Here is a 15,931-nt window from a genome sequence, read left to right on the forward strand (position 1 = left end):
ATTTTTCGAATCTAATAGCTTTTCGCGGGCGTTACGCATTGGGGATCGCGGGCGCGACATAGCTGAGTAGCGGACGCGACAGTGCACTATGCATTTCGCTGATTTCTATTTAAACTCACCTATTTCGACCTAATAATTTTTCTATCAGTTCTTAAACCCTAAAACGGTTGGAGTTTTATTCTAAATCATTCCCTATTATTCCTTTGTCCTATTTGATTCTTGGTTAGTGTTCTAGAACTAATTTCCATTGTTTTATTCCTTGATTCATTAGCCTTTTCGTTCTAGATTCAGTTGCTATCGTGTTTGTATGTTTGTAGGCTGATTTGGCTGTTATTATTTCTGGGTTTCTTCTATTGTTCATCCAAGAGGATAGTAACTCCATTTTAACTCGGTTTATGATAGGATCTATTGTCACGACCCAATTTCATGAATGGTGACCGACGCTGCGACATGGGTAATGTAACACCGGAACTCGTAGCTAGCCTATTGGATAACAATACAATCACGTAAACCTGCAAGAAAACAATGCTCAGGGGCAACCAAGACTTCAGCCTAATTCTAACAGTTTATAATACTCAAGATTTATATGACAAATACTCGGCCAACTTCGAGTCTCCAACATGGCATAAGTATAAACCAAAGTTAACAATATAATATGTCAAAACAATATAATCCAGTCGGACCAATCCGACAACAACTAGAAATAATAATAAAAACTTCTAGTTTACTAATGTGGTGTAAGAATAAAATATATTTGTCAACTTTTCTAAAATAAAAATGAAACGTCCGAAAAAGTAAAAAATCGGAGATCAGTTGACTCGCTCAAAATCATCAACCTGGAAAATTGGGAAAACAATGGGGTCAGATATACTGAGATGAGTTTATACCACTATTTACATTCATAAGTGGAAGATCTTTAAAACCTTTGAAACTGTTTATAACATTTTATATAAACATTACGAGTAATAGTTGGAACCCTAATCCACAATATTCTAAAAATATAATTTAATCCAAACTACACTAAGTTACCAGCGACCGCACTTATCTTTTGCAACATTATGGGTAGTCTTACAAGCTAAAAATTGAGTTGATTATTGATTATATTTTACAGCACTGGGGTCCAATGAGTAGTAAAACCGTTGCATACAATAGTAATGGAAATGGTGAGGACGGTGAGGATACTGATTCAACTGAATTTGATCGAATATCTGCATTTGCCAAGCCAGTTGAGAGGAAGCAGAAAAAAGGTTTGAATCTTAGCCAGTGGAGAAATGTAATTTCGAGCGATACTTCCGTTGAGGTTGATAAGATGGAAGTTAATAGGCAACAGTTTAGGAAGTCAGGGAAGCATCTAAAAGACGTACAGCCAGTTGATAACATTGGCAAGAGTATTATCGCTTGTGATTCCTCTCTAGTTGATAAGACACCAGTGGAACTGGATGTAACACCTCCGTGTAAAATAGGGGAGTCCATATTGAGTGATATGGATGAAACATCTCCTGCTTCAGTAGCTAATACGCTGTCACGACCCAAATTTATGAGCCGCGACCGGCGCTAGGGAATGGGAGTGGTAGCTCCAAATCCCGTAGCAAGCCTAAAAACCTGTGTAAATTTTTTTCGCAAATCAAAACATATTTCATATATTAAAATACATGTGACCCAATTTACAAATAATATCAGAGTTAAAAACGCGTTATACAAAATTCTAGTTAAAATATCTAGACTACTGCGGACTGCTAGAATGAAAACCTTCTTTTTCTTCTTATACAAATGACTTCCGAGAATTAAAACTTCGGAAGCTTAACTCTTCAAATCATATCATACCATCCCTGAAAAATGGGAGGAGCAACGGGGTCAGTATAAAACTGAGTGGAGTTCACCAAATTACACGCAATATCACATAAAGGGTTAAAACATTTGAAAACCCATTTTATATATAGAAAATACTCTTTTGAAATCATATTGCATACTCTATTTACTTTCCTTCATAACTCTTTGTTTATTTCATAAACTTATAGTTTATACGTATCTGACATCTTTGATTTCTTATTATGGTATTGATATTTTTCTTTCTCGTTTTGTTGTAATAGTTTTCGATCGAATCTTAAATCTAAGTTTATATTATCATGATTCTAAGTCGAACTAAATCATTGGCAAGTCTCTTGTGACTTGATCCTTATGGTTGGGTCCCGAGATAATTCAACCGAGTTACCCATAACCATATGGTACAGTCCCGAGATAATTCAACCGAGTTACTTGTACCATTTCTCAATCCCAAACGATCGATAGGAGTCCCGAGATAATTCGACCGAGTTACTCCTTAGACACGGGTCCCGAGATAGTTCAACCGAGTTACCTTCGTGTCTGCATTCGGACTCTGCACCCTGCAGGTCTTTTGAACTTAACTGTCGATTCATATAATTCCTATTGTCGTTTAATAGGAAAGTTTGCTCATATTGTGCCTCGATCTTATTTCGAATTGATTCTCGATGTATTGTACATACTTTTTATTTCATATGAGTCCCGAGGACTATTATCGAGAATGGATGAGATACGGGTCTCGGTATAGTTCTATCGAGTTCAACCTCGTATCTTAGTTCTTATTATTGGGTGTACCATAATACAATTCTCATTTAACATTTCTAATTGATTTTGTATTTTTCGTTCTGTTGTATTGATCCTTTATGGACCATGACATGCACATTACAATCTACAAACATACATCTATAACACACGCACGTATGGGTATTTGTTATAATTAAAAGTACGTATAGGAACGTACTATGTTTCTTTATAAATATATGAGTAATAGTACATATAGGAATGTACTATATTTTTCTTATTTATATTTGGTTCGATTCACGTCATTTTACTTTACCCATCCCCGGTGCATTAACATTTATGTTATTATCAAAATAACACATTGCGATAAAACATCATTTTCAAAGCATACATACGTATACATTTTAAAAACAAACATTTCAAATATATAAATATTCATATAGCTTTTCGTATTAAAATACGTAGCTTTATGAATATTAGCGAGTAATTTAAAGTGTACTCACCACTTGCTATCCAAATTCTTCAAATAAACACGAAGACATCTCGATCCGTTCCCCTCGAGCCTTGTCGATAGTCGCTTCTTCGAGTCTACGCAAATTCGATAACGCTACGAATTAATAACAAATCTAATTACGATTACGCATCTAAAACTAGTTCGATCAACCTACTTCGGTCATTAAAAACGCTTATCTAAAATAGGTTGACCCCTGAACGAAATCAACATTCTTAAAATTTAGAACGCCGCCTACAACTTTCGTTTAGGTCTCAGACCATGAATTGCACCCGAAGGTGTCGAAAACAAGCTCAGAAGTTATTTCCTTGGAGCTGTTTACAAGTGCAGGGCAGATTGCACAACATAATATTCTGCCTTTTATGAGCAGTTTAGAGGCAGAATTAAAGAAAACTTAAAACTAGATAATTATAGTTAACATTTCAAAGTTTCCGTTCCAACAAACGGAACTTGATTTGGATTTATGCAGCCCGAGATATTGCCTCCACAACATGGATGTTTTGCAGAACGGTTTTCTGCAAAACGTCCTACTTGTTTGCGGACAATTATCTCGTAACTTAATTATCGCCCATTTCAAACACTCTTATCACCAGAAACCCTAATCAACATTTATCATATTTCCATCAATTATTTCAACCTTAAATCAGCCACAATCTATTCATGAAACTCATAATTCAATTTCATCACCATTGAATCAACATTCACTCTTAAACCACAAAACCTAAGCCATTTGTTATAAATTGTTCATCATTCAACATTTTAAAATTTCCAACCATAATATTCACAACATAACATCCCTAGTTCATCTACAACTTAACCATTAAACACTTAATCTAAAGCTATTATCATTAAGGATCATCAAACACATCATTCATCACTTGATTTCCGAAAATCATCTTCAATTACTCATCCAATTCCCATCCAATTTAATCATTAAATTTCAAAATTTTCGGCCATGAACTTTCTCCAATATCTCAGCCTCAATTAATCATTATTCATCCATTAAAACACTTAATTATAAGCTTATAATCAACCAACATATTCAAACAACCATTATCATCAAACTTTAACAAAAATCGAAATATTGAACCTGAAACCCTGACTATAATTTGAAATTATTACCTCTAATTGAAGCCATAGATCTGTAGATAATTATTTCCTCGTTCCGTGGCCGCAAGAATCGCTCAATTCGGACTTAAAACGAATGAGATATGATGTTTTGAAGATTTGTGAGAAATTTGAGAGGAGAGTTACGGGATTCTTCTCCTTTGGCTGCAAAATTGTGTTTGAATGAATGATTATCCATTCATAAAAGATGATAATAAGTGGGTAAAAAGTCCACTTAGATCCTTGAAGTTGTCACCTCCTTTCTCTTCACTTTCTAGCTTATCTTTCGTACAATTTAGTCCACTAATCTTTTAATCATTCGATTCTCGATAAATTCCGTATTATTTATTTCTCAAATAAATAATAATAGTGTCATATCTTATAATATCACCCTCCAATAATTTATTTTGGCAATTTTGGCCAAAAACGCTCAAATTTCCATTTTGAGCTAACTTGCACTTTTTCTCACTTTTTTTCGTCCAATTTTCATACTAATGACTATCGATAACCACTTTATCGATATTATTTTCTTATCTTGAGAAAATAGAGTAAAACACAACTTCCTCCGGAAATTTGTGGTTAAAAATCCACTTTAGTCCTTAAAGTGGTTAATTTACACTTTAGCCCTTATTCTTAATTAATCGTCAAACTTTCTCCTAAAACGATTTCGTATACTTACGAAACTTTGACGATCATTTATTAATAATATTTCACAGACCTTGGCGTGAATATTATTAGCTCTGGCTTTCCAACTTATTTTATTTTATTCCCTTTAGTCCCGATTAAATCCAATTGATCGCATAAAAATTTTCAATTAAAATTATTATTTTACGATAATTCCAATAGACCTGCTTCGGTCTAAGTCCTTATTATCCAGTTTTAATCTGATATTCTCGTTCTTAGTCTGTATGATTAGACCTCGTGACACTTTACATAATACCTTAATAATTTGGGTTATTACAATCTTCCCCCCTTATTAAAATTCGTCCTCGAATTTTCATAATCTTCTTATATCACTTAACCAATCCTTAATCAAACTTTATCATTCGCTTCCTTCCACACTTCCACTGCGATACTCTGATTAATTATTCACCAACTGTTGACTTTACAGTTAGGTTTATACAGTCATTCATCCAATACTGTTTTTTTTTTTAGATGAAAGTGTCTCGATATACTTATCGAGTAACTTATTATGCTAACCATCATGACCATCTTATTACTACTTGATTCATAATTATTATGAATCAATTCTTTTTATTCGACCTTTTTGAACAACATATGTTTGTTCGTAGGGTTCTTATCCTCCTGACGTAACTAACTTCTATGTTCGATTTCCTCGTCCTAGAGGTAAACGTGCTTCGAGTTTAAACGTGACCGCTATCACTTTACATGTTTGTAAAGTAGCGTCGTTAATCTTGTATTTAATATACAAGACTGCCTTAGAGATTTGCAATTCAAATCTCGATACGTTGCGATTCGCATTACACTACTCGTCGTTCTATATACTTATCGTGTTACATACGTATGTTTTCATATAGGCCTAACAAGATGATCAGTCTTGTCCTACGCCTCTATATACAGAGTCCTTGTCTGAGCTTACTTACGTTTGGAAACTCATCCGTTTAAAACCACGATACTTTTCATTTCTGAAATCATGTCATAATTGTGCGCCGGTGTGATGACTTCTCTCATCACAAGAGTTGCAATGACACTCCTCTTTTTCATTTTCAAACATACACAATGTATATGATGCATGTCCTATTAGTGACTGCAATATGGATGTAGTGATGCAATTCTATTCGTGTCAATGCGATGTTTTTATGATTCGTGTCCGGGCACAATTATGTCTTTTCAAAACATTTTATTTCGATCAAATACTTTTCTTTTCATAAAATGGGATTTACGTAAGTTTTTCTCGACATAAGACTCTGCACTATCTATCGATTATCGTTCTATCGTTCGCAATCTATATACATCTTTTGCATATGAAAAGATGTAGTTCTATTCGTCTGCTTCCGACGTCGCTCGAAAGGTACACCCTAAGCGTTCGTGTTTACACTAGACTAGCTCAAAAGTTTTGATCACCATCGAGCTTCTAGCGTTCGGACTTCATGATGTTCGTTTCGATTACATCGTCTATCTGGTTTTGTCTAACTAGACGTCATCGTGACAACTCTGTCTTCTAAGAAGAAAGTTGATTCGCGTTACCCGTGGTATCCTATAACACGGGGTGTTGCATTATTTCACATAATGAATTTACTACTTCCATGGTACGCATTCGTTCGTCACAACTTAACATCTATCTATGTCCTTTCTACCGCATTGCGAGACAGAAGATTTTCAAGGTTGGTAACTTCCTTATTCCGATTGCAAACCAATGGTTCTAGCCTTCTTGGCTACTTTTATAGTATATATTTCGTATGAATCCGACTATATCATCTCTTTACTTCTCTTATACTTCTTGATCATTTCATATCATAATTCTTGTATTAATCTTTATCGTGTCTCTTAGTTTACAAAAGACACTTTGTTTACTCATTCTCGATGAGTTTCTCAATTCATCCAGTTCTTCTTGTCATGTGCTGCCTTCGGCAGTGTCTCTACTTGCATGTCTATCACTTATCTTGATTATTGATTTTCGGGTCTATTAACCCACTATTTTCCATTTGTCCTTGTTTATCTTCTTATTTTTTGCGGGGAGCTTTGCCCATTCTTATGGCATTTGTTAATATCCTTTGCAATCTTTATGATATCTTTATCCTTGTGATTATTATCGTGTTTGAATCCTCTTTGTCATCGTATTGGCATCTTATGACTTATTCTCACCAAGTCTCCTTTGGACAATGTTTTCTTTTTCATCGTATTTTCACTATTCGCAACAAAGCGAATTCGTCCTTTAGGTTATTATTAACTATAGCATTAACCCTTGGGTTATGCTTATCGTTAGTATTTTACTCATTTTTCCAAACATGTAGTATTTGTAATTCGTATATTCACTTCTTATTTGACCTTCGTCAGAATGGACTAGTGCACTTTCCATTTGTCTAGCACTATCAACAAGCTAATTAGATTCTTTATCAGTCTGGGTCAATTGCCCACTACTGTGATCCTAATCCTTTCACTAATATCATATAGAGTCGGACTTGGTATGTCATCACAATCTCGAGTTTATTTGTCTCCTCAAGTTAACGACATTAGTTTTTCTTAATTGTCCTCACTTAAGGCAAACAGTAGAAAGAATTCCTTAAATCGGGTCGCTAACTCCATCCATGTTACTTGACCCATTATTGATCCAATTATTTGCCGAAAATAATTTTTGGTTGGACCTTTCATCGATATCTAGATCAACCATACAGTTTGTCCTTCATCTGTTCGACGTCTATGAGCATCTTACTTTACTTCTCTTAGAGGGGATCTAGCATGCCGCTTGATCCACCAAACTTCTTTAGTTTTAACTTCATGTAAGCCAATATCAAACCTCTACCTATGTTCTTCTCTTTATATTGATAATGTCTTTGTACTAATTGTCCCATTATTAGTATACAAATCTATATATCGGTTACTTCTACTGCTAACCGATTCATATTAACGTTGAGTTGTTATGGCATTCCCGGTGCCTGTACATTTCCGCTTGGTCTTTACTAGATTTCCTTTAACCTCCGCCTTATTTGCAACCTCTACTTGCCGAATGGACTGGGTATATTCGCCTTCCTACTTCTGGTCTCTTCTCGGGTTTCATGTACTAGCTGAGTAGCGGCACGCACCCGAGTAGTTCTACATTCATCGCATGGCGGATATATGATAAGGAATCCCGATGAATTCCTTAAAATATAGCACATACAAACCATCGTAATTAATTGCCATATACACGAGCTGAACCTTAGGAATGTTTCATTTCCTTAGGCCTTCTACCGTTACATTTGTTCTATAGGTCTCGTGAGTATCCCATTCATCATAGACTTAATAACACATAAAATACTTGAAATCACGTCGTAATCGCGTATCACTACCGTGACTATAAGCATCTATGTTGACCGAATCCAAAGAAAATCAGTGTTTCCTAGATTTTCCTCGGTGGCGCCATGTATTTTAAGTCTTGTGAGCATTCCGCTCACTAAAGACTTAACAAAATTAAGCATCATCTAATCAATAAGCGAAAGTTCTATCCATAACAACCAATCACAAACACACATTTCATATATCGTATACATTATCACAGGCGTACATACCTGTGAGCATATCACTCTCCTGAGTGGTCGCGTTTTGTAGCGCGTCGCATATCTCATCAATCATATACTATTCAATCAATTCAAAACCATTGCGATTCATAACGACGTTCTTATATAATATGAGTCTCGAGAGTATACAACTCATCGCAGACTATAGATACTCGAAAGCGTATTGCTTACTCGAGTAAACACACACATATTTTGTGCTCGCACACATCTAACTCGACTCCTAATAGCACATATGGGAGAGGACATTTTTGTAAAACGTTTGAAAAATTGATGAAAAAGATGACAGTGTTCAAAAGACATGACTGGAAATCCCTATAATCCGCAGTAGTTCCTAGGAAGTAACTGACTCTTTCCTATACTCTAATCACAAAAGAACAATGGCCTAGGAACACTAAACCATTGCTCTGATACCACCTTTGTCACGACCCAAATTTATGAGCCGCGACCGGCGCTAGGGAATGGGAGTGGTAGCTCCAAATCCCGTAGCAAGCCTAAAAACCTGTGTAAAATTTTTTCGCAAATCAAAACATATTTCATATATTAAAATACATGTGACCCCATTTACAAATAATATCAGAGTTAAAAACGCGTTATACAAAATTCTAGTTAAAATATCTAGACTACTGCGGACTGCTAGAATGAAAACCTTCTTTTTCTTCTTATACAAATGACTTCCGAGAATTAAAACTTCGGAAGCTTAACTCTTCAAATCATATCATACCATCCCTGAAAAATGGGAGGAGCAACGGGGTCAGTATAAAACTGAGTGAGTTCACCAAATTACACGCAATATCACATAAAGGGTTAAAACATTTGAAAACCCATTTTATATATAGAAAATACTCTTTTGAAATCATATTGCATACTCTATTTACTTTCCTTCATAACTCTTTGTTTATTTCATAAACTTATAGTTTATACGTATCTGACATCTTTGATTTCTTATTATGGTATTGATATTTTTCTTTCTCGTTTTGTTGTAATAGTTTTCGATCGAATCTTAAATCTAAGTTTATATTATCATGATTCTAAGTCGAACTAAATCATTGGCAAGTCTCTTGTGACTTGATCCTTATGGTTGGGTCCCGAGATAATTCAACCGAGTTACCCATAACCATATGGTACAGTCCCGAGATAATTCAACCGAGTTACTTGTACCATTTCTCAATCCCAAACGATCGATAGGAGTCCCGAGATAATTCGACCGAGTTACTCCTTAGACACGGGTCCCGAGATAGTTCAACCGAGTTACCTTCGTGTCTGCATTCGGACTCTGAACCCTGCAGGTCTTTTGAACTTAACTGTCGATTCATATAATTCCTATTGTCGTTTAATAGGAAAGTTTGCTCATATTGTGCCTCGATCTTATTTCGAATTGATTCTCGATGTATTGTACATACTTTTTATTTCATATGAGTCCCGAGGACGATTATCGAGAATGGATGAGATACGGGTCTCGGTATAGTTCTATCGAGTTCAACCTCGTATCTTAGTTCTTATTATTGGGTGTACCATAATACAATTCTCATTTAACATTTCTAATTGATTTTGTATTTTTCGTTCTGTTGTATTGATCCTTTATGGACCATGACATGCACATTACAATCTACAAACATACATCTATAACACACGCACGTATGGGTATTTGTTATAATTAAAAGTACGTATAGGAACGTACTATGTTTCTTTATAAATATATGAGTAATAGTACATATAGGAATGTACTATATTTTTCTTATTTATATTTGGTTCGATTCACGTCATTTTACTTTACCCATCCCCGGTGCATTAACATTTATGTTATTATCAAAATAACACATTGCGATAAAACATCATTTTCAAAGCATACATACGTATACATTTTAAAAACAAACATTTCAAATATATAAATATTCATATAGCTTTTCGTATTAAAATACGTAGCTTTATGAATATTAGCGAGTAATTTAAAGTGTACTCACCACTTGCTATCCAAATTCTTCAAATAAACACGAAGACATCTCGATCCGTTCCCCTCGAGCCTTGTCGATAGTCGCTTCTTCGAGTCTACGCAAATTCGATAACGCTACGAATTAATAACAAATCTAATTACGATTACGCATCTAAAACTAGTTCGATCAACCTACTTCGGTCATTAAAAACGCTTATCTAAAATAGGTTGACCCCTGAACGAAATCAACATTCTTAAAATTTAGAACGCCGCCTACAACTTTCGTTTAGGTCTCAGACCATGAATTGCACCCGAAGGTGTCGAAAACAAGCTCAGAAGTTATTTCCTTGGAGCTGTTTACAAGTGCAGGGCAGATTGCACAACATAATATTCTGCCTTTTATGAGCAGTTTAGAGGCAGAATTAAAGAAAACTTAAAACTAGATAATTATAGTTAACATTTCAAAGTTTCCGTTCCAACAAACGGAACTTGATTTGGATTTATGCAGCCCGAGATATTGCCTCCACAACATGGATGTTTTGCAGAACGGTTTTCTGCAAAACGTCCTACTTGTTTGCGGACAATTATCTCGTAACTTAATTATCGCCCATTTCAAACACTCTTATCACCAGAAACCCTAATCAACATTTATCATATTTCCATCAATTATTTCAACCTTAAATCAGCCACAATCTATTCATGAAACTCATAATTCAATTTCATCACCATTGAATCAACATTCACTCTTAAACCACAAAACCTAAGCCATTTGTTATAAATTGTTCATCATTCAACATTTTAAAATTTCCAACCATAATATTCACAACATAACATCCCTAGTTCATCTACAACTTAACCATTAAACACTTAATCTAAAGCTATTATCATTAAGGATCATCAAACACATCATTCATCACTTGATTTCCGAAAATCATCTTCAATTACTCATCCAATTCCCATCCAATTTTAATCATTAAATTTCAAAATTTTCGGCCATGAACTTTCTCCAATATCTCAGCCTCAATTAATCATTATTCATCCATTAAAACACTTAATTATAAGCTTATAATCAACCAACATATTCAAACAACCATTATCATCAAACTTTAACAAAAATCGAAATATTGAACCTGAAACCCTGACTATAATTTGAAATTATTACCTCTAATTGAAGCCATAGATCTGTAGATAATTATTTCCTCGTTCCGTGGCCGCAAGAATCGCTCAATTCGGACTTAAAACGAATGAGATATGATGTTTTGAAGATTTGTGAGAAATTTGAGAGGAGAGTTACGGGATTCTTCTCCTTTGGCTGCAAAATTGTGTTTGAATGAATGATTATCCATTCATAAAAGATGATAATAAGTGGGTAAAAAGTCCACTTAGATCCTTGAAGTTGTCACCTCCTTTCTCTTCACTTTCTAGCTTATCTTTCGTACAATTTAGTCCACTAATCTTTTAATCATTCGATTCTCGATAAATTCCGTATTATTTATTTCTCAAATAAATAATAATAGTGTCATATCTTATAATATCACCCTCCAATAATTTATTTTGGCAATTTTGGCCAAAAACGCTCAAATTTCCATTTTGAGCTAACTTGCACTTTTTCTCACTTTTTTTCGTCCAATTTTCATACTAATGACTATCGATAACCACTTTATCGATATTATTTTCTTATCTTGAGAAAATAGAGTAAAACACAACTTCCTCCGGAAATTTGTGGTTAAAAATCCACTTTAGTCCTTAAAGTGGTTAATTTACACTTTAGCCCTTATTCTTAATTAATCGTCAAACTTTCTCCTAAAACGATTTCGTATACTTACGAAACTTTGACGATCATTTATTAATAATATTTCACAGACCTTGGCGTGAATATTATTAGCTCTGGCTTTCCAACTTATTTTATTTTATTCCCTTTAGTCCCGATTAAATCCAATTGATCGCATAAAAATTTTCAATTAAAATTATTATTTTACGATAATTCCAATAGACCTGCTTCGGTCTAAGTCCTTATTATCCAGTTTTAATCTGATATTCTCGTTCTTAGTCTGTATGATTAGACCTCGTGACACTTTACATAATACCTTAATAATTTGGGTTATTACATACGCATACTCAGGATTCTACCTAAAGCATGTATGATACTGCTATTCCTAAACACATGTAGAAAAGATGGTGAATTGTTATCCTGCATTAAGGGATACGCTGAGAAAGCGCGAGCAGACATCTTCAACTGTTGTTTCTACTTCAAATTTGAACAATATTTCAAATGAACATGGAACTATCTCCATCAAGAGTGAGATTGATGCTGAAAATCGAGCACGATTGAAGGGTATGTCACCTGAAGAGATCATAGAGGCACAGGAGGAAATAACGCAGAAGATGAACCCTGCATTGGTAAACTTACTAAAAAAACGAGGTCAAGAAAAATTAAAGCAGAAACAACTTCCGAGTTCAGATGAAATTATGAGTGATGTCTCTCTTCATGCAAGGAATGACAGTGCTGATATGATGGCAGTTAATACCTCAACAGATACAAAGACCGGCCAAGATGATGATCTTGGCCCAGGCAAAGGTAGTTTGTGGAAAAAAAACGATGGTTTCTCCTACCTCCCAAAACCCTAAACCTACCTTCCAAAACCCTAAACACACAATTATCAACCATAATCATACCTACCATACCACCAATCCCAACACCGTGAATCCTAGCCAAGCCCCACCTGTCTTTTATTTTGAGAACTTCCCAGATTCCTGGAATTATATCCATCTGCAGCGTGCTTTTTTGAAGTTTGGGATTGATGGGAGAGTTTCCTTGGCCAGAAAAAGGAATATTAGGAATCAGCGATTTGGATTCTTTCGTCCAAACCCCGAAGAAGATATCAATACTGTCCGTTCTCGTCTCAATACGGTCTCTATCGGTTACTATCAGATTAGGGCTTTTGAAGCAAGGCACCCGAATTCCAGACCCGATGTGTCTTCCTCTGCCAAACATGTTTCTGTTCCAACTCCAGCTGCGCAGAAAAAGATTATCAATCCTTCGATCAGAGATAACAGGTCATATGTCCAAGTATTGAAAGCTGCACCGTTGATTTATTCTCCTTCCAAAGATTCTTTGGAATCGCTTTCTACTTCGGTTATTGTTAGGGTGAAATATCTGCATCAGATTCTTCAAGCTCATTCTTATTTACAGAATAAAGAAGTTGTCTTTGAGAATATGTCTTTTTTGGGTGGGGATGAAATACTTCTTAAATTTCAGAATTTAACGACTAGATTGGTTTTTGAATCAATCACTTTCCCATCCCTTTCAGACTTCTTTGTTTCTCTCAGACTTTGTGATGATTTTGTCGTGAGCAAAGGTCGTTTTGTATGGCTGAACTTGGTAGGCATTCCAGTTTGTGCATGGGATGAAGAGCTATTCATGCAAATTGGAAATCAGTTTGGTGAATCTGTGGTTGTTCATCCTATGGTTCTTTCGAAAGAGAGGCTCGATTCTGGATCAGTTTTGATCTCCACTTCCAGAGATTACATTCAGGCTTCAATTGTGGTTTCAATACGGGGACGGGAATTCCTTATTTCTATCACAGAATCTGATTTGCCCATTATGCTGGATGAAGATGATAACTCGGACTCGTTCTCAGTTTCGTCAAAAGACTCTATGGGGAGCAAGAGCTCTTTTTCTGGTGGTGATAAAGCTCAAGCATCTCAGAATTCGGATTCTGTCAAGGCCAATGGATACTCTCAGGTTTCATCTCCAGCTTTTCCATCGCCTAAAGAATTAAATACTGCAACTGAGAAATCAACTGCGAATAAAATGGCTATTGGTGATAGCAATGGAGGTGATGATATTGCTGATCAGGAGGAGAATGTGGCAGTTGATTTAAATCGTGACTCTTCTGGTGCAACTCCAGCTAATTTCCATGGAATAATTACGAAGCGACGTAAAATTAAACGGGTCACTGGTACAGGCAGTTTACTATCACCGTCACAATCCTTGGGCCATACTGTATCTTCTTTTTCTGATGGATTCATCCGTCACCGATCTGAAATTAATTTTGCTAATGCTGCTAAGCAAAAAATTGAGGACGAGGCCAGAAATACATGGAATGTAGGTTTGAATTTGGGGTTATTTTCGCAGGAGAATGAACGTGGAATTATCGACCTCTTATCGTAGGATATTGCTTTGGATGCATCATCCAAATTTTGAGATTTTTTTCCTCTTCCAGGTGTATTTTCTTTATTATGTCGCACAACAATTTTAACTTTGTTTCTTGGAACTGTCGTGGGGAGTTATCTTTTGCTCGAAAGACTAGATTTATTCGATCTCTAGTGTCTAAACACAATTTGTCTCTTTTGGGGTTAATTGAAACTAAGAAAGCTGCTTTTGACGATTTTAGTATTCGTTTACTTTGGCCCAACTTGGATTTTGATTATAGCTTTGTTCCTTCGAATGGTGCTTCGGGTGGTTTACTTTGCCTTTGGAATCGGAAATTGATTTCCCCATCTCGTATTTTTACAGCTGACAGATGGATTAGCCTGGATTTCATGTGGTCTAGTATTAATATCAGATTTATTTTGGTTTACGCTAGTAATTGTCCTAGGGAGAGGGCTTCTTTATGGTGTGATATTTTGCTTGAACTTACTACTGATTCACTTTGTATCGTTGTGGGTGATTTTAATGAGATATTGGATCCCTCGGAAAGACTTAATTGCAGTTTTTTCTCTTCTTCTATGATTGATTTTTCGTCTTTTGTTTCGGCTTCGTGTTTGGTGAAAGCTACTCTTCAAGGAAGGTTCTTTACTTGGCAAAATAGTATTTCTCGGTCTAAGATAGACAGGTGTTTTTTATCGCCATCAGCTTACACATCTTGGCCGAACTCAGTCTTGCGTGCCTTACCCAGATCATTCTCCGACCATGTCCCTATTTTTTTCAGCTCTGAAGTGCCTATGGATTGGGGACCAAAACCTTTCAAATCAATCAACGCTTGGTGGAGTCATAAGGATTTTAATGGTTTTGTAGCTGATTCTTGGTTATCTATTGATCAAAGGTTACCTTTTGCTAATTTGGTTGTGAAACTTAGAGAGCTTAGAACAGTTATTAAAGTTTGGAATAGAGATACTTTTGGAGATTTAAATTCCAAGCTTGTTGCCGCTCAATCTGAAATTGCCGATTTAGAAGCTCTTTCTGATTTCCAAGATTTAAATGTTGCAGATGATGATAGGCTTTCGGCCTTATACCTAGAGCAAACTCAACTCTCAAAAAACCTTGAATCTCTTTGGCACCAAAAATCAAGACTCAATTGGCATTTACATGGGGACAAAAATACTCGATACTTTCATACTGTCGCATCGATTCATTCTAAAAGCAATCTTATTTCAGAAATCCAAATTGATGGGGAGTGCTACAAATGCCCAATGGATGTTAAGAAGCATGTTCACCTTTATTACAAGAACTTGTTCCGCAAATCTCCTGCTATCAACTTCTCTTTGGATTCTCTTCCCATTCAGCAACTAACTCTTCAGCAGGCAGCCTCTCTTTCGATTCCTTTTACCGAGGAGGAAATCCATGCAACGCTTTTGGGG

Source organism: Mercurialis annua, linkage group LG7 (assembly GCF_937616625.2).
Source record: "Mercurialis annua linkage group LG7, ddMerAnnu1.2, whole genome shotgun sequence".
Taxonomy (NCBI): Eukaryota; Viridiplantae; Streptophyta; class Magnoliopsida; order Malpighiales; family Euphorbiaceae; genus Mercurialis; species Mercurialis annua.